The 18,020-nt window shown below is 45.8% G+C and overlaps 1 protein-coding gene and 1 long non-coding RNA gene across 9 annotated transcripts in view; one reads left to right on the forward strand and one right to left on the reverse strand.

Annotated features, from left to right (window-relative positions):
- Window positions 1–15,842, reverse strand: part of LOC139056208 (uncharacterized) — a 58,867-nt gene extending 43,025 nt beyond the window's left edge. For 6 of the 8 annotated variants that reach the window (XM_070534237.1, XM_070534235.1, XM_070534234.1 and 3 more), the window contains exons 1-2: window positions 14,585–15,842; window positions 6,291–6,475 (exon numbers count right to left, since the gene is read on the reverse strand). The gene's annotated coding sequence lies outside the window, so the exon portion shown is untranslated. Of the gene's footprint in view, window positions 1–6,290; window positions 6,476–9,391; window positions 9,936–14,584 lie in introns of those variants that run through there. The other 2 variants (XR_011512217.1, XR_011512216.1) reach the window with 2 other exon arrangements.
- A 64-nt stretch (window positions 15,843–15,906) lies between these two features.
- On the forward strand, window positions 15,907–17,065 carry LOC139055589 (uncharacterized). The gene is made up of 3 exons (XR_011511874.1): window positions 15,907–16,019; window positions 16,495–16,727; window positions 16,847–17,065. It is a non-coding gene; the product is annotated as an uncharacterized lncRNA (long non-coding RNA).
- Window positions 17,066–18,020: the final 955 nt, after the last annotated feature.

Below are 18,020 nucleotides of genomic sequence, written 5' to 3' on the forward strand. Positions count from 1 at the left end.
TCGCTGGCTGTGTTGTTTTGGATTGTGCATACCTCACTCACCCCTAGCCTCATTGCAGGAGAAGAAGCTGGTGCATATAATAGGTCAAGTGAAGCCAAAGTGTTAAAATAAAGGCAGCAAGGGTGTGCTTAGCAGTGGCGACTGGGATGGAGCAGGTATGAGCACTGCTGTCAGTTCTTCCTAAGAGTAGGAGTGACCAAAACAGAAAACGTTGTACACATGTAAGCAGTCATTAATCCAGTAGACCTAATTTTCCCAGAAGTCAAAATAGGTATTAAGATAAACAGCTCGCACATTTGGAAAAAGGAACGAAGAATTAAGGAAAATAAATTTTGAATCAAGATGCATCTGGTTAAGATCACTGTAAATGGTAAATGAAGGCACATTATGAATACATATTTTGTTGCAAGACAATGAAAAAAAAAGATATACTGACCAAATATTAAAGAATAGGGACATTAAAATTAAACTGGGTATGACCATAAAAGAGTAAAGCACAGCCTGTGAAAAAAAATGGGATGGACAATATGATAACCAGGTGCAAGATTGCAAAACATCGAGCGCTGTTTATGTTCATGCTGCTGTTGACGGCTTCAAGTTTCAAGTTTCCATCTTCCTGTGGAGCCTTTGTCTTACTTGAACAAGGAAATGGGTCATTTTTTAAACAAGTCAGTTCAAATGCTGTTCAAAGCTTCAGCATTATTATAATGAAAGAAAATATTATGGGCAGTTCACCTGGGTGGGCTTTCATTCACCAGTTATTTCCACATGTGTAAGCTCAAAATTTAATTGTCTAAATGGACCTTAGCTCCTGGCAAACATTCATTAGCTGGTCTTTTTTTCAACACAGATGCCTGCACATTATATATGTTGGCAGGAGCGCTAGCGAACTACATTATACTTGTTGCCACAACCAAAGTGAAACTTGCTAACAGTGAGGGAAAAAAAAAAACAGCATTCCACAATACTGATTCAAGTCATCTGGAAAAGTTGCTCAAAGTTGCTCACACTCCCACCCCACCACAGACACAATTATACCCCACACCGACTCTCATGGTGTCAACCATGCTATTATAACACAAGGCATCAAATGAGGAGAATTAGGGGATAAGAGGGCACAATTCTTTAGAATACCAAATGTGCTTTACATTAATGCTACATTCCAACTAACAAAGGAGCAGCCATTTGTGAGATAGTGACCAATGCATACGAAAGCTAATGACATTCTGTGCAGCAGAATGTTGCCGATGACGTGTTATGCGCACAAGTGCACTCTTTCAATTAGAGTTTGAAAAACACCACAGTGGAAAGCAGAGTGCTAAATTTGTTGAAAATTACTAAATATTACTCGATAATTCATTACCTTTACTGTTCGTTAAAGATTCAAAGAAACTTCCCTACGGGTGCTGTAAACAGGCACCCTGCTTTTTACAGCCATAGCAACAATGACCTGTGGCACAGACAAGGATAAATGCTTATGAAGTTTATACCCTACAATTACAGCCCATTTCACATTCCAATGTGGTAGAAGAGGAAGGCGAAAAAAAAATTTTTCTGGTGGAGGATGCATACCCCAGAGTAGAACAAACAAGTGTACCCTAACCATTGCTGTTGCCAATGCCTGTGTACTAGCAGTTACATACACTAGCTGTTACAATATGGCAGTTACGATTGTTTTTCCACAAGCACTGCAAGCTGCTGCCAGTTCACCAGTACACAGCTGTAATACATTTAGGGCAAGTTAAGCTCTCTAATGGATTTATCTCATATGACACCTGGGCTGTGAAGAGGTAAAGAGTGTGATCTGTGTAAATTAGTGCACCTGTATAGTTGCACACAGTAAAAACCTCCATGCAGTTTTGCAAAACGCAAACCCCTTAACTTTTTTGTTGTTTAAAGGTAACGACATGTAGGGCCATAATACGTACATTATTGGCTTCGTTCCCAGGCCATAATATGTACATTATTGGCTTCGTTCCCAAGATATCAAAGTCAATAGCACTACCTTAAGTCTTAGGTGCCTTCCGTTTCACATTTGCTGTCAAAAACTGTTAGTGTCGGATGCTGCGATCAGCAGAGAAACTGATTTCTGGAGCAATATAAAGTATAAAGTACTGTGATCTCAGCTCTTTCACTGCTGTTTAAGTGTTATCGGGTCTTAAAGTAAAAAAAAAAAAATGAGGAATAAGTACATGTATATTTCACATCGCAATCCTCGTGAGGTATTTAGTAGTCTGGATTATAAAGGATTCCAGATTTTATTCCACTGAAAGAATGGCATCATGCCAATGATTCTTGTATTTGGTGCTATATTTATCTGTATTTAGTTCAGTTGCAATGTGTGCATTGTCAGCGATATCGCTTGACATGTTTTAGATTGACTGCTTTCCCAATTAAGGCAAATTCGTATTCGCAAATAACCTGGTATGACACCAAGAACTTGCTTAGCAGGAGTATTTCTAACATTTGCAAGATATGAGGCTCCTGAATGCATATCTAATACCCGTGTCACACGGGTGTTTGGAAGGCCTTCCAACCGATAGTCAGTTGACTCAAAGGTCAAGTTCGAGCTGCCACATGGGCCGTTTCGAAGGCCGCCGAGTCAAGGGTCTATCGAGTCAACGGAGCACCTTACAACTCTATCAAAATCTCGATGGCCTTTGAGCAACGGAAGCAAAAACGGTGCGAACGTGCCTTCTCGTTCACATTGTGCTCGTACTCACGGTTAGAAAGAACAAATCAAACCAAATGCTCTTAAAATACTATATATGATTGTTATTCATTATTCAATAAACTGTTTTTGCCACTTGAGATGTGCTAACACACACCAGAACGGCAGCCGCATCGAGTGGCGCAGACGTTGCCGCAGTTTCGCTACTCAACAACTTAAAAACTAAACATATATGTATTGCAATGAATAAACAATTTTTTTTTAATGTATAAACAAATATAAAAGCAATTATAGTGCTTTTAAATGGTTTTAATGTTGTTTAACTTTTCGTGACATGAAAACGAAAATAAAGATCCGCAGCGCCACACAATTTTGCGAGGAACGCCTGAACCACTCAACGGCCTTTCAAAAGTGCCGTGTAGCAGCGTGACAACTCCTTTGAGTTGATAGAGTTGTGGCGTTTCAAAGGCCATTGAATGGAAGGCCTTCCAAATGTGCCCGTGTGACACAGGTATAAGCCTGGGGTGTACGCTGCCCTCTAATCTCATCACCAAGTTCCTGGAACTCGTCTACAAGGTTTCTTAAGATGAATGTAGAGTTCCTTGAACAGGAGAAACAGGGAATTTAAACAGGTGAATTATGCAGCATAAGAATGATGTCAGCAAGATGCAAGCATCAAGAAGCACTGTCACTCGATGTGCATAGACTGTCAAGCACAAGAAGTATTTGGTATGATTTAAAATTCTGGCACTGGAACGAAATGTCTTTTAATCTATATATAAATAAATGCTTTGATTATTCACTCTACTACCACTACCTTCACCAGAAACATTCACAATCATTCTATCTATGCCACATCATCCTGGCCAATATTCAAGCCTTCATAAGCTGCTTTTTTTTACTGCTAAATCTCTGCGGGAAAGAGGTGTCCGTATGAAGACCATATCATATACAAAAATGCTGAGCTTGAGCAAGTTCTATGTTTGAAGCTGTTGATTCTTTTTCCCTTTACGATCTTTGGCCCACGTGGTTAGCTAAGTAGACAGAAAAGCTGCAGGAGAAAGGTGGGGGGGTGCCAAATTAGACTTGTGGCCCAGGGGGCCTTTTCATGGTCACTGGAGGAACTGCCTGTGGCCTCGGTATCTTACTTCAAGGCCATGGCTGTTCTAACAAACCTTGTCTCCACAGGCTGCATAAAGAAGGATAATTTTCATGCCTAAGTCTTTTTACTAAAAGAACTCATTCAAGTTGTATTCGTGGCTTTGCACCACAAAATTGCCCCGTGACTGGCCACTCAAGACACTTTACGTCTATTCGCAGGCTTAGTCCTTGGAAAAACACTTTTATGTAGCACACAATAAGTAACAGAAAAGTATATCGGGAGGCTTTCATGTTGCTGTACAACTTTTCATTGACACTTTTCATTTAATTGAGATGCTTATCAACTAATTAAGCATTATTATGCAAGTAGGCAGAATGCAAAAAATAATCCGAGTATCTCCAAGCGATGGCAAACAACATTACCTTCGTTCTATCTAGTTACACCAGATTTACATATTATGCGTAGCATATTGCAATCGCTCAGTTCAGCCCTTGGGCGCGGCCGGGCTGCCACCATTGACCTTGAGCGCAACCACGTGACGTGACGTCACAACAGCCGGAGGAAAAGCTGGGCCCCAACTCGCGCGGCCGCAGTTACCACCTGACTACCTGACTCCCGCTCCTCCCGCTAGGGGCGCTGCGCTGGCACGTGATACCTCGCCCTCAAAAAAGATGGGCTGGATGGGAATCGAACCAAGGTCTCCGGAGCGTGAGACGGAGACGTTACCACTGAGCCACGAGTTCGATGCTTCAAAGCGGTACAAAAGCGCCTCTGGTGAACACGGTGCTGCTTTAGAAATGAGCTGTTTCTAAGGCTCAGGCGTGCGTCGCTTGCTCAGGCGCACATTTCGTTGCCGCGCCGAACACTGCGTTGCTCGACGCTCACCGTGTCCGATGCGGGGCGCGTAGTCGCTGCGCCGTAGCCCATTGTCTTGCTCCCCTTGGGGGGTCGACAGGAACGCTGTCGCGTTCCACTCTTGAAGGCGAAGCTTAAGCGTCCGCTTTGCAGCTGTTATGACGTCATATGGTAGCTACGCGGCCGCGCGCGGCGCAGCAAGGAAGAGCGTGGTTGTGCGGCTAATGCTTTGCATAAAAAAAAAAAGACCGCGCAATATGCAACGCATTCTTGGCTTAACCAAGCTAAGACTGGCCATTTTTTCTAAATCTTGGTGCACGATAGTTAGGACAGCCTGTAGATCAAAAAACAATATTAAAATTTTCATGATCATCTCTTGTGTGTTATTGGTGGCTATGGCTGCTTCAAGTTACTCTTTCAGTAAGGTACAAGCAGTTTTGAAGTAAAATTGTTTTGCATCAAGGGCGTGTAATTTTGAAAATCAAGCAAAAGTCAAGTTGTGTTCACTACTCAGACCTCAACTGAACAAGAAACCAGTTTTTGAAAATGCAGAAAAAAGCCACCAGCTTACGTCGAGTACACCCTTGCTATGTACTCCAAGTGAAGTCGTTACCGCAATGCTTGGGCACCATATGAACGTAACAATCAACAACTTTGAGCAGAATATTAACACCACTAAATGAACTGGCCTATGAAGATTCTTGATCTGAAATCCTCAACAACTTGTTCTAGCGTTTCAACTGTCGAGCTCTGTCTGCATTCTCAAAAACTGGCTCTCGGCCATAATTTCTCTAAACACAACATCAGCTTAAGTCTCAAGATAGGGTTGACCTGTAGATAAAGTGGATAATGCATGGAAAACATCATGAACACTCTTACAACCAGAGGGTTCACACATGCAGCCATGAAATTATGTGACGCCGACACACGATATATTGGCGCTGGTTTTGTGAAGTGTTTCATGCTTCCAAGGCTTCTCGAGTTGTGAAAGCTGTCTCCAATGGCTAAATAAGCCATGAGATAAAAAAGAACTTCAACATGCCAACAATATGTTGGCCATTTGCAAGTAACCAGTAGTCTTTTTGGGCTCCCAGGTTGCCTGGCGCAAATCTATGCCACAGTACTTGCGTTACCCACAGCCAGCCACATTAAAATGCAATGTGTTCAGAGCCCTTTCCCTCTGTCTTTCTGCTTTGGAAACAGTTTACCATGTGTTCAGTAGGCGTCGAGAAAAGGGACAGAGAACACTGTGCACCACTATTTCCAATATGTTTTGCTGGATGCAGTACACTGCACCGGATGCAGGTGAAGCCAGTGGAAATTCAGTGTCATGCAGTCGCTTGTCCTGGAAGTAGGGCGTATGGTGGACTAACTAGTGTGTGCGATCGGATAATATTGCTGCTGTAAAAAATTTTCTTTGTGGCTTTTCACATTTTAGGAGGTCTCTACATGTCTGCCAAACATTTTTATGACAATCTGAACCCTAAACGATAGTGTTTTCTTACATCAAGTTTTTTCTCATTTACCAGTGTTTCCATGCACGCCACTTATGTTAGAGACACTGTGGACACTGCAATGGAAAAATTGTGGACACCTCGAAACACTGCTTGGGTAGTTAATGGCACATATGGCAGGCCAGTTAGGGGAAGAAATACCACACACCCTGCAGACGAAGTGCCACTGCAAAGTTGTGAAGCACCAACTTCCGGGACAAGGTTGGCCTCAGTCAAGAGCACTCAATGTGCTGTCCATCCCCTGTAGTAGAGATCAGTTGTGTGGACCCTTTTATACTGGCTTTCTTTTCTGGTCGGAACCTTGGCAACAGCTTCTACCATACTTTTTTGAACCTGCAACATGTGCAGAGAAAGTCACATCACTGTGCGTTGATTGTATGGCTTTATTTTTCTACACATTCTATCAAATCATTAAAAAATACAGCTCACACATTTTTACTACTGTATATAGACAGTCTAGTTGCTAGACATGTGGAACGTTACCATCCCTCAGAGAGAATGCAACAATAGAAGCATACACTGGAAAGCTACACTAAAATTTTAATTTATGTGACACCGTATGAGCGTACAGTACGCTTACTGCAAAGGTAATTGTCGATCGTTCACGGTACGTATTTGTATTTATTCTGAGTCATCAAACTGTACAATCAATGTTTCAAGTTTACACATTGTTGGCTTTTGATTGCCTATGTGATCCGTTTCCTACTTACACATGCAGTAATCCCACTGTATTAAGGAACATGAGTTAGAGAAAGAAATGCAGTGATAATCTTCCACATTTGCCGAGGGCATGAGCAATGGCCAATAGCATGTGGTTGAAGCTACATAAATATTCAGTTTTCACATAGCTTAATTGTTCAGCAAGTAATAAAGAGGTACGCTGAGTGCCTCTGCATGACCAATAAAATCTGACTACTTGACACTTCACTAAGCCTGCTGCTTCAGCAGTTCGACTTTGGTTTTCTGATATACGGAACTGTTTGAGTACCAGTAGTTTGCGATAAAATGGAACTTAGAACACTGGTCATTTGCACATAAATAATGCGACAGCAAATATAGCACAAGGATAGGAATATGGGTCTCTTAGAAAAAGTACACGCACATTAAGATTCTAGTGTGATGTGATGCCACAATGAAACAGAAAGCAACGCATAGAAGTGGACGGCACTTCCATGCCACCAAGGACAGACAGTACTTTAGAAGTGCCCGCAACACAGTCAAACAAGGCAAAGTCGGATTTCCTTGTGTTCAACACAATGCATTGGCGGGCTCGTTGGTGCAAATCCATAAATACTTTGTTGACCGCAAAACAGCAGACACAAGAAAGATGACAGCACAAGGCGCTACTCCCAACTGACATCACTTTATGTGTCACTCCTTTATGGATAGCAGAACCTAGAAGAATGTGCACAGTGAGCACCATGTGCAGGAACCATTAACATCTGATCACAAGAGGGCACTCTTGCAGCGAAATCCAAAAATAAAGCTTCCAATAAATCTCAGGCAGTGGTATCACGGCTCTTTTTCAAAATCGTATCACGAATCATGGCGAACATAAGTGACCCGTACCAACAGGCACAGATTCCCATTTGGCTCAACATTGTAAAATATGGAAGTGCAAAGCCATGTACAGTGATACTAAGATTTAGAAAAAGAGCAGTGATACCACCGCCCGAGAGTTATCGGAAGCTTTCTTCATACAGTCATTGAGATCACAGTGCATTAGTGTGCCTTCTTTAACGTTGTACAGTGCTCAATATGGTTTTTTGGATTCTGTCGCATGAGTGCGCTCTTGCGATCGGATGTTGGTGGGTCCTGCACATGGTGCTGCTCACAGTGCATGGTCTTCTAGATTTTGCTGTCTATAAAGGAGTGATGCAATAAAGTGATGTCAGTTGGGAGTAGTGCTTTGTCTTGTCATCTTTCTTGTGTCCCTTGTTTTGCGCTAAAAAAAGTAATTACGTATTCCTTGTGTGTGTTTGAAGACAATTTTATGTTATATTCTTGTTTGCAACAAGAGTATATTGCAGTTTTCTCTTATGTTTTGTGGCACTTCAAACTGCGGCGAGCTAAACCACTGGGCAGCAATTACTGGAATCCACACACAGTAGCGATTCCAGTAATCGCTGCCCAGTGGCTTAGCTCACCGCAGTAACTAAGTGCCACAAAATATAAGAGAAAGCTGCAGTATACTCGTTGCAAACAAGAGTATAACATGAAGTGCATTCCGAGGCCAGAAACTATTGAAAAAAAATTTCACGATGCCCCACTGTGCAGCGTTTTATAGCAAAGTCAAATACATTTAGTGCAAATATCACACTATGATGACACACAATGGTGGTAATCTGTAATAATATAAAGGTGCCTTAATGTTACAACAAAGGTTGACATTAATAACAGCCCCGTAAATTCAGCATGCAGGGGCACCACTTGGTTAAAGAGTAGTGATGTCTATGTGTACAAGTATTAACCATGCATTTCTGCCATTGTCCAAATGGCAGAAATAAATGGGTAACACTTGTATACATAGATATTACATCACTATTGTTTAACCAAGTGGTTAAACTATGTCTGCCTCATACAAGATTAGAACTAAGGCATAAATACGGTCACCCTATAGTAACACCTCATTTGAACTTCACAGCAAGTAGACTGTTTGTTGATGCCAGCCTCCCCCAATGCTAAGAAGCCGTACTGCATGCTTTACAGAGAAATTATAGTGGTATCACTTAACTCTCAAGCTATTCAGGACTACAGCATTGTAGAAGACATCTACAAATGTCCGCTTTCATGTATAACAGCCTGAATTGCTTGCACATCTTGCCAAGTGCAAATTAAGATTACTTCTCTTTGTTTAGCATTTTTGCCTGCTAGACCACAATCCAATGACATCAATATATTAACATATTAACTCACAAAGAAGCTAATTTGGCTAACTGATTAATACCTTCGCATACTGCCACAGCTGCACTCTGTCATATGCGTTGCAATAATAAAGGAGTGCTTGTCCACCAGCACTCCAACGTCACTAACAGTGATCACCTACACAGCTAAGACAGAAGACGGTCATGATTCAGGTAGCAAATAACGAAGAGAAAAAAAAATCCACTCATTTTGAGAGCTACAATACTGCGATAACTTGAGAGGGATGGACCCATTGCAGGCAGCTGACCTCTGCTCAACTCCAGCTGAACAACAGCACTTCCCCTTTCAGTAAAAGAAAAGGATTAATCAGTAATGATAAATTACCTGGTTTTTGCTGAGTATCAATACAATCCGACTTCTATGCATATCCCCTCTCCACTTCAGTAAGACAGCTGAATTATTCATAAAATAGGATCTATGATGATACCATTCGCTACATGTTTAAACCACACCAGTCAGAACTCTGCCGACTGTTGAACACCCGTTGAGAGCAAGCAGGCTATCCCGTGTCCATGCGCATACGTGCACCCATACACAGGACAACTTCTTCGATGCCGCAGCCTGTAGAGTTTTGTACACGAAGTGAAAGACAATCAGCGCAAATATCCCCGCGCGATGACAGCAAATGACGAGCGCACAAGCGTACACCACACGGCGACAAATTCGGAACTTTGCCAACTCGAACGTGCCGAGACCCAAGCAGCGTAACCATCCATCGTTTTTGTTCTTCGCTCCCGAAGCGTCAACCTCTCTTCCTTGGGGTCTTGCTCCACTCTTGAGTACAAATCAAGAGGTATTTACGGCAGACTAACAACTTTTACAACACGACATAAAAAATTCCGGCTGACTACACGTGTAAAGCTCCGTCGCTCCGTCTGCCACTCCTAACGGACGCGCAGCGCGCGCAGCCACAGAACGCGCAGCCCTCTGGTGCCGTACTCTGTGAGCGCGGAGAACAGAAGAGAATCGCTTTCGTTTTCGCATTTGTGCTCTAGTTACTGGAACTGCAAAATAATTGCTTGACAAATAATTGAATTCTAAAAGAGGAGAACGTTTTCTCTCCCACAAGTTAATGCGTTTTATACAAAGGGAGAGAGAATGCAAGAAGCAGAAAGGCAGGGAGGTGAACCAAACAGTTTGCAAACCCCTGTGCTGCAATGAAGTGAAAAGCAGTGCACTGCGAGGCGCTTTTCCCTACTGTTCATGTGCATATTTTTTGACAAAGTTACGTACTTCCGGAAGAAGCCGACTATCGTCTGCTCACACTCGGACGTGGCCGCCTGCATAGAAATTAAAGTCTAGCCACACTGCTTATCGGTGACGTCACCGTCAGTTCTCGCCACGGAGGAAGGAAACTAATTTCGCCAGCTTTTGAACCATAGTTTTGAACACTCAACTAGCCTCGAACCAAGCGAAACTTAGTTCACTATTTTAGCCGCTCCTGGTTAGACGCGTTCGCCTCTTCAAAAATTGCGCTGGTTGAATGCGGCTAGTGTACGTCGGTCAAGCTCGGGCAAAGCTGGTCCGCGCCACGTATTGGAGCTTATTAGCCCGAGCACGCATTCAAGCCTTGTCGTGCACAAAGCAGACGCTGCGCAACGCGCACTACCGTTGCAATTTGCATGTCGCCGCGGTCGGCTGCGTAGCGCCGATACCGCAGCCGCCGCGGGATGCCCTGACGAATCCGCTGGCACCGCCCAGTGCGGCTCGCTCGGGACTTTGGCTCACGTTTGGCGCGTCGCAGGCGCCAGCCAAAATAGGGAATAGTGGCGTCGGCGTTAACATCCGCAATTAAATTTGAACTGCGCGCCACAGTGATTGAGAAGGCCGGTACGTTGTAGGCACGCGCCGCTCCGCCGTACCTTTCGCAGTGCGAGGCATTGAAGAAGGAGCGGAAGCAGGGCTAAGGCAGTGTTTGATTGCCATTAAGCTCCTTCATCACAGCAATAATAGTATGGAGGCCCCTTAGTTTGCGCCTCCCCCTCTGCCCACAGGCTCTGCCCCTTAAAGGTATCTCTGCGGTAACACCATGACGTATGCGGTGGATCGGAGTCCCCAGCGACTACGATGCTGTTGTGCTTCGTTATGTCTAATGGTTTGCGGAACAGGGGCCCGAAACGTTGCCGCTTTCCCGGCGAACTGCATAGGTTCCCCCTCCCGTCTAATATGTCCCCTGTCCTGCATGCCGGCCGTCGTCACGCGGCCGCGCAGCATCATTCCCCCCTCTTTACTACCCAGGGAGTAGCCTACACGGATGCCTCTTTCATAGCCCCTCGAGGTTCCTGTGGCTACGCTATCTACCATCCCCACCTCCCAGCACCTGAAACTCGCACGAGTGGGCCGTACCTACACCCTCCGGATGCACTCTCTCTCGAGGTCCTTGCCACTGTACATGCCCTACAATCATTTCCCTCCCTGCCCTCGCTCCCAGAGTACACGATATACACCGACTCCCAAGCCGCCATTCGCCACATACAGAACCGCACCCTACCCCATTCACTCCAACAAGAGGTCGAACGAGCGGTCTCCGCACTGCAACCTTCCACCGTTTTCCTCCGCTGGGTCCCTGGGCATTCGGGGATTGACGGCAATGAGCTGGCCCATCAGCTCGCCCGTGATGTTTTTAACCGGGCACCGTTGATCCCCTGGTCGGGGCCCTCGCAGGATTCTGGGGGACTCTCCCTGCGCCGCACTATCAAGGAAGTTTACCTCCAGCTCCGTCTCGACAAGCGCCTCTACCCTCCCCCTCATCCATCACTCACTGTGCCGGAGGCTCGCCTTCTGCGGCACATCCAAATGAATGCACTGGTCACCCCTTCCCGCCTCTTTCTCTATCGCTATCGCTCCGACCCCTCCTGTCCCAACTGCCCGTCTACTTATGCAGACCTATCCCATTGCCTATTCTACTGTCCGACTGCTCAGCAATCAAGTTCCTACCCTCCCCCTTCGCTTTCCATCACCACCTGGCTCGACTGGCTTGGCGCTGAAGGTGAAGAAGAACAGCGTCGACTGGCCGCCCAGGCGGTCGATATGCTCGGCCTGTAATTTTTGGCTGAATAAAAGTCTTATACTACTACTAGGTTTAGGACAAAGAGGTTGCGCTCACTTTTCTTGGTTGGTGTCAATTTCCATCAGGACGTGCTCTCTGTGACGCACCGCGACATCATGTACGAAAAAGTCGCAGTTTTGCCCAAAAGGCGAAGCAACAATTGCGATAGCAAATTAGGATGCACAGCTATATAATAGTAGATTTATCGACCGTATAAACTTGTAAACACTGGCTTACTAACTATAAATTAACAAGCACTGTGTCAGATGTTTTTTTTTTCTTGCTTTCATGTCGCATTACATTCGCCGTTTTATTTTACTTTCTTTATTTCGCTTGAATGGAAAGTCAACCCTCCCGTTACAATTGTGGTCGCGTTACATTCGACTAAATACGGTATGTAACGCCAGCGAGGAATTACCGAGGTGGAGATGATGGCCATGAATTTTCTGAGCTTTCTACAATAACGGGGAAAGGATCTATCAGCAGCTCAGCGTCGTGTCTGCCCATCACCGTAATGGGATGAGACAGGAATCGGCGAGCTAGCGTTGTAATTCGTCACAGTACTGAAAAGCTTAATCATTTGGGATGTAAACACTTGAGCTAGTCCCTCCGACAGGCTCGATATTAGCTAGTCGTTCCATACCTTCTGTCGGCGCTTTTTCGACCGCTACCGCAGTAGCATCGGGCAGGGCTGATGCCTGCACCACGGTGTAAGATACACACTCTCTACACTCCGTTTCAGACATCAGGGGCAACGCTCTGCTAGCTACGCAATAAGTTCGGTGACGAGAACGTATCACTACGCGCTTTGCGTCCGTGCCTCTCTGCGCGCCAAAAACAAACAAACGAACAAAAAAGAAACGCAATGAAACACAAATTGATGTAATACAACGCATGAAATAACCGTATATGACAGTTTCTTGCTGAGGATTAAAACGTTTTTCGTGCAACACTCAGCCTATACCAAGAACAGTTCCACACAGTTACGATCGCGTCTGGGAGGACGCTAGGGTGCGACGCTAAAGGGAAACGCAAAAGTCCCTCGTGCTTGGAAGTGAAGTATTAAATCACGGAGAGAACCGATGCCGTTCCGACGCTTTCCGTTTGCACTGGAGTAACATTTTGAACTGGAGATGCGCTTTGTTTCTTAATCCGTCAAACGGTAGCCAGGTGTCCCTTGATACGGCTGCAAGTTTTGTTCCGGGCCGGACAATTTCTGAAGACGCCAAGTGCCTGCCACAAGCCGCCACAATGGTAACCTGGACCCATCTGATGCGTAGAAAACGAGCGATTTTCATTCGGCCGATTCAACCTGGTTCGAACGCCGTCCAGCTCACGCGTCGCGCAGGCGTTCGAGAACGCACGCTCCATCCTGTCGGGCGGGAGGCCATGGCCATGTTTACCTGAACGCCGCGCTGCCGAACCGCCATCTTGCGCCGCTCCGAACGGTTGACGCTCTCGGCGTCGCCGAGCGCTTGGTCGGCGTTCCGCGTCGCCTCCAATTCTCGGCCGTTTCTTCGGCTTAATCCAAGGTCAGATGTTCGATGCGAGCCAAAAACTTGGGCGATATGTGGTTGGCGATTCCATTATTTGATCTCGGATCTGGTCGTCGTACGTAGGATCGTATTTGGAGACGAGCCATTTCTCCTTGAGGGCCGTGACGTGTTCCACGAAACGCTCACACGGCAGTTGCTTCGGCTTGTGAACGGATGTCTCTGCGTCAGGAGTTTGCCGAGAATAACCGATGCAAGAGTTTCAGCAGCTCCTCGTACTTGCTCGTCGTGGCCGTTGCCTCCGTAGTCGCCGTACTGGGCGTCTGGGCCGCATTTCGTCATCCCGTTGCAGCGGTACTTGTCGGCTGTGCCTCAGCCTGTTTTGTCGCGACGTATTTCCGTTGGCCTTCCCTGCCCAAAACGCTGATGAGAGCCGACGATCGTCCTCCCATCCGCTCCCGCCCGCCGATTTAATGTGTACCTGTAAATTTTTCTTCCATCTGTACCAAGGAATCAGGAGAGCCACGTAAGTCGAGAACCAGAGGAAGGCTTAAAAATACGCCATTCTGTAGCGTTGCAAGCAGAAGTCTACGGCTAGGGAATCCGAAAGAAGAAGGCAATATGGCGTCGCCGAAGATTGCCGTAGACGAAAAAAGGCCTAGGCCGACGCTAGCTGAAGCATCCGGACAAACTCCCAAAGCACGCGAGGAAATAGGAGAGATGTGACGTAGATAAGCAACGTTGTCACGCAATTGAGACACGGCAGGTTCTTATAAATCGTCGTAGCCATTATGTATTGTCGCAAGCAGAAATAGGCCTAGGGAAGCCGGAGGAAGAAGGCAATATGGCGTCGCCGAAGGTGGCCGTAGAAGAAAGAAGGTCTAGGCCGACGCCAGCTGAAGCATTCGCAGACGCTCCGAAGGCATGCGAGGAAAGTGTATAGGAGCGAAGTAGATAAGTAACATTGTCACTTACGGCATTTGAGACAGCAGGTGGTTCAAATCCTCGTCGCCATTCTGTACCGTCGCACCCAAAGCCGGTCGACGGAGGGGCCTCGCGTTCGAGAGGACGACGCAGTGAAGTTGGCGGAGGCGCCTGTTCCGGGTGAGAGAGCCTGGCCAACGTGGCGTTTATTCGACTTGTATAGCATTTTAAGGACATGTTGCGTCATGCCATTGGCTATCACACAAGTGGCGTGGTCACACCTCATTGGCCTACTGAATTCATACAAACGCACAGACATGGAGGTCGTGGCTCCATCATGCGATCGCTGCAGATAACAGTAGCGAGTGTTACTTATGACACCAGAGCACAGCACGAGTCAAGCAAGAACATCAATTTCTAAGTGCGGACATAGCCACTGCAAAACGTAACTCTAGCCTTCACAGCGTTGCACCTTATTTTCCGAGACGGAGTATAGGTGAGGACACTCGCGAGACGCTCTCGACGCGATGAAGTAGCAACAACGCGCGTCCACCGGCCCGAATGACGGCAGCGGATACCTATCGACGGGACGACGCCTAATTATTGCCAAGAACCAAGCTCAAACCACCCAACACCTACACAAACGCCCCAGAGTTGCAGCGCTTACCTTGAAATGCTCTCCTTGATGAAGCGGCGAGCCTACAGACAGGAGTAGCAGGGTCCTGGAACAGGAGCACCGAACAGACGAATGGTTGATTGCGGCCACGACCTACACTCCCGACCTGCACAGATCTCCCTGCTCCAGCACGCCTAGTCTAGTTCACTCCTTTTGCCGCTAGGGGCAGAACGTACGAGCAGAGTAGCGCTAGTTGTAACCTGGTCGCTGTCGTCTGCTTCTGCAATCTGTTCCAGCGCTCGCGCCGCTATTTCGGTAGACTCAAAGCGTTTACGTTGTTTGTAAATGCACCAATTCAAGACATTACAAATAAAACAAAGTTTACGAAAGGAAAGTTCAATGACGACATAGTGCAGAAAGAGCGGAGCAAGAAAGGAAAACAACGAGTACAGCCGGCAGACGGTAACATTTTCCTTTCGTTGCCGTCGTAGAAAGGAAAACAATCTGATTACAAGAAGATTCATAGAATAAAATGTGGTGCAATGGTGTAATAATCAAATAAAATAATAACGAACTTCATATATTTAATATGAACGAGGAAATTAAAAGAATGACGCAAACGATATGTCATGCAGACAACGCGCAGACTGCGAGAATCTGCAGACGCCGCAGAAGGCACGTAGTTTCGGACCTAACTGCACGCAGCTTTCTTGAGTTAATTACAGATGAGATAACGTAACGATCACATTGAGGTATACTGATGTACGCCATTATGTATGTCAGAACAAAGCAAAGGATCTGGCATCAGTTTTCACGAGTTTCCTGCCATGGACGTGCGCAAAAGATGGACCGAGGCCGTCGGAAGGATAGGTGAGTTCTTTCCTGTTTCTTTTTTTCCGTAATGCTTCATATGGAAAGGAATTGAAGGCTTGCAACAGGTGACCCAATTCTTTAAAACGCTACTGCTTTGCGGGACGCAAACTTATGTCGCTACACGGAAGACTTTCTACATTGCTAAAGTGGATTTCCCGAACGGCACCGCGGCTACATGAAGGCCGCGGAGAAGATACGTGTAATTGAAGACATATATGCAAGTCGCTTATTAAGCGGGCAAGTACTAAAATAAATATTATTTCGCCCTTTAACGTGGTGGCAGTTTCCTCTTCTAAATCAACGCGGAAAAGCGAGCTTTATAAATCGGAGAAGCAACTCACATTTGGTGACTCTGCGAACATGTGCGACTGAGGTATTGGTTTTTTGTTACTGCGCGCAAAATAATAAAAAAAAAGAGTGCTTATGACCATATGTTACAAAGCCGCAAACTATATTCACCGACTTTTTCCAGGTTCAGGCAGTCAAGTCTGGGAACCGTGTGACCGTTCAAAGGTGTGCAGCCGTACACTTTACGCCTGACGACTGCAAACCAGGCTTGAAGAGGAAAATCTTAAAACCTGGAGCAGAGCCATCCGTTTTTCCCCCTTCTCCTTCTCATCATGCTTCAGCCTTGCGGGAAAAGCGCTGGGCGCTAAAGCGGGCGCAGGTGCAAACCGTGCAGACGGCAATCCACGAAGACAAAAGGTCAGTGATAATTATTACTTTTACAAAGATCACATTTATTATCGCTTGCATTACTCATTTCTTCATTTGGGTCGAACAGATGCATATAAATCAAATTTTGTTGTTGTTATTATTCGCAGGAGAAAGCCCATAGCGCACCACCATCATGCACCAGACGAGGTACAGCATCAGCGGCGTCTGTATCAGAAACGTCCCAAGATTTCCTGCATCCATATACTCTACCAGATCAGCTTAATTCACCTTCCTCGCCGCACGATGCCGATGTGGAAAACAATGCTTCACCAGCACACATGGAACACAATCCCCAAAAGACAATGCATGAGACGCTCGATGACATGTCAAACGAAGGCAACACGCAAGAAGATGCGTTCACTAGCAAGTGCTACTAATACGTTGCGCAGGAAATGTCAGGAATTGGAAAGAAAAAAATGATAATTTGACGTCACAGCTTGCGCAGCTGAAAAAAAGAATTTTCCAAGGTCAGCGCCCTCGTCGAAGCTACTGGCGCGATCACGCTACAGGTATGCATCTACCTCTTGGGTCGTGTATACTGTAAAATCCTTAAGATCACACGCTATTTATTTACGCAAACTTCGCGATTGAAAAAAATGCCGCGAAATTTAAGGGCAGGCGAAAATTTGGGCAAGAAATAAGGACGCTATGTCGGAAACTAAACGTTATATTGGCTAGATCTACTAGCTGCAGGCACCCCGAAGCATTAGTCCAATGAGAACTTACGCATGAGGAGCATGTGTTATCGAATTTAAGTCACGCGTACAAGTCTGAACAGAGTGGACTGTTTCGGAGAAGCAGAAATGGTTAAAAAGAAACGACAAGGAATTCTCGCGCTCCACTGTGCCGTATGGCACAAACCTGAAGTTTCGCTTGCTTTATAAGTGCGAAGGTTTAGTAGCCGTGAACATGTCCCAGGTCCCCGATTCGGAAACAGACGGGGGCGCGAAATGAGGTTTTACAGTAAATGACTTTATTTGTCCTTGTACGTTTTACATGCTTTTGACTAGTACTTCATTTATTTTCGGGAAAAGCTGGACGAGAACGATCAGAAAGCTATATTTTTACAGTAACAGCTGCAAATGCCTGAATGAAAAAAAACAACACCACTGGACAGAACCCACGATCCGACAGGCAGTATACTGTGGCATGCAAAGTCACCATGCGGCAGTGAAATGTTGTGGCGGTCAGGATGCCTCCCTCCTTCAAGCCATACGACACTCAAGCGCTACGTAAGGCGTTACAACGGCGAAGTTGTTTCTTGACTAATGAAACAAAGAT

The sequence above is a fragment of the Dermacentor albipictus genome, chromosome 2 (assembly GCF_038994185.2).
Source record: "Dermacentor albipictus isolate Rhodes 1998 colony chromosome 2, USDA_Dalb.pri_finalv2, whole genome shotgun sequence".
NCBI lineage: Eukaryota > Metazoa > Arthropoda > Arachnida > Ixodida > Ixodidae > Dermacentor > Dermacentor albipictus.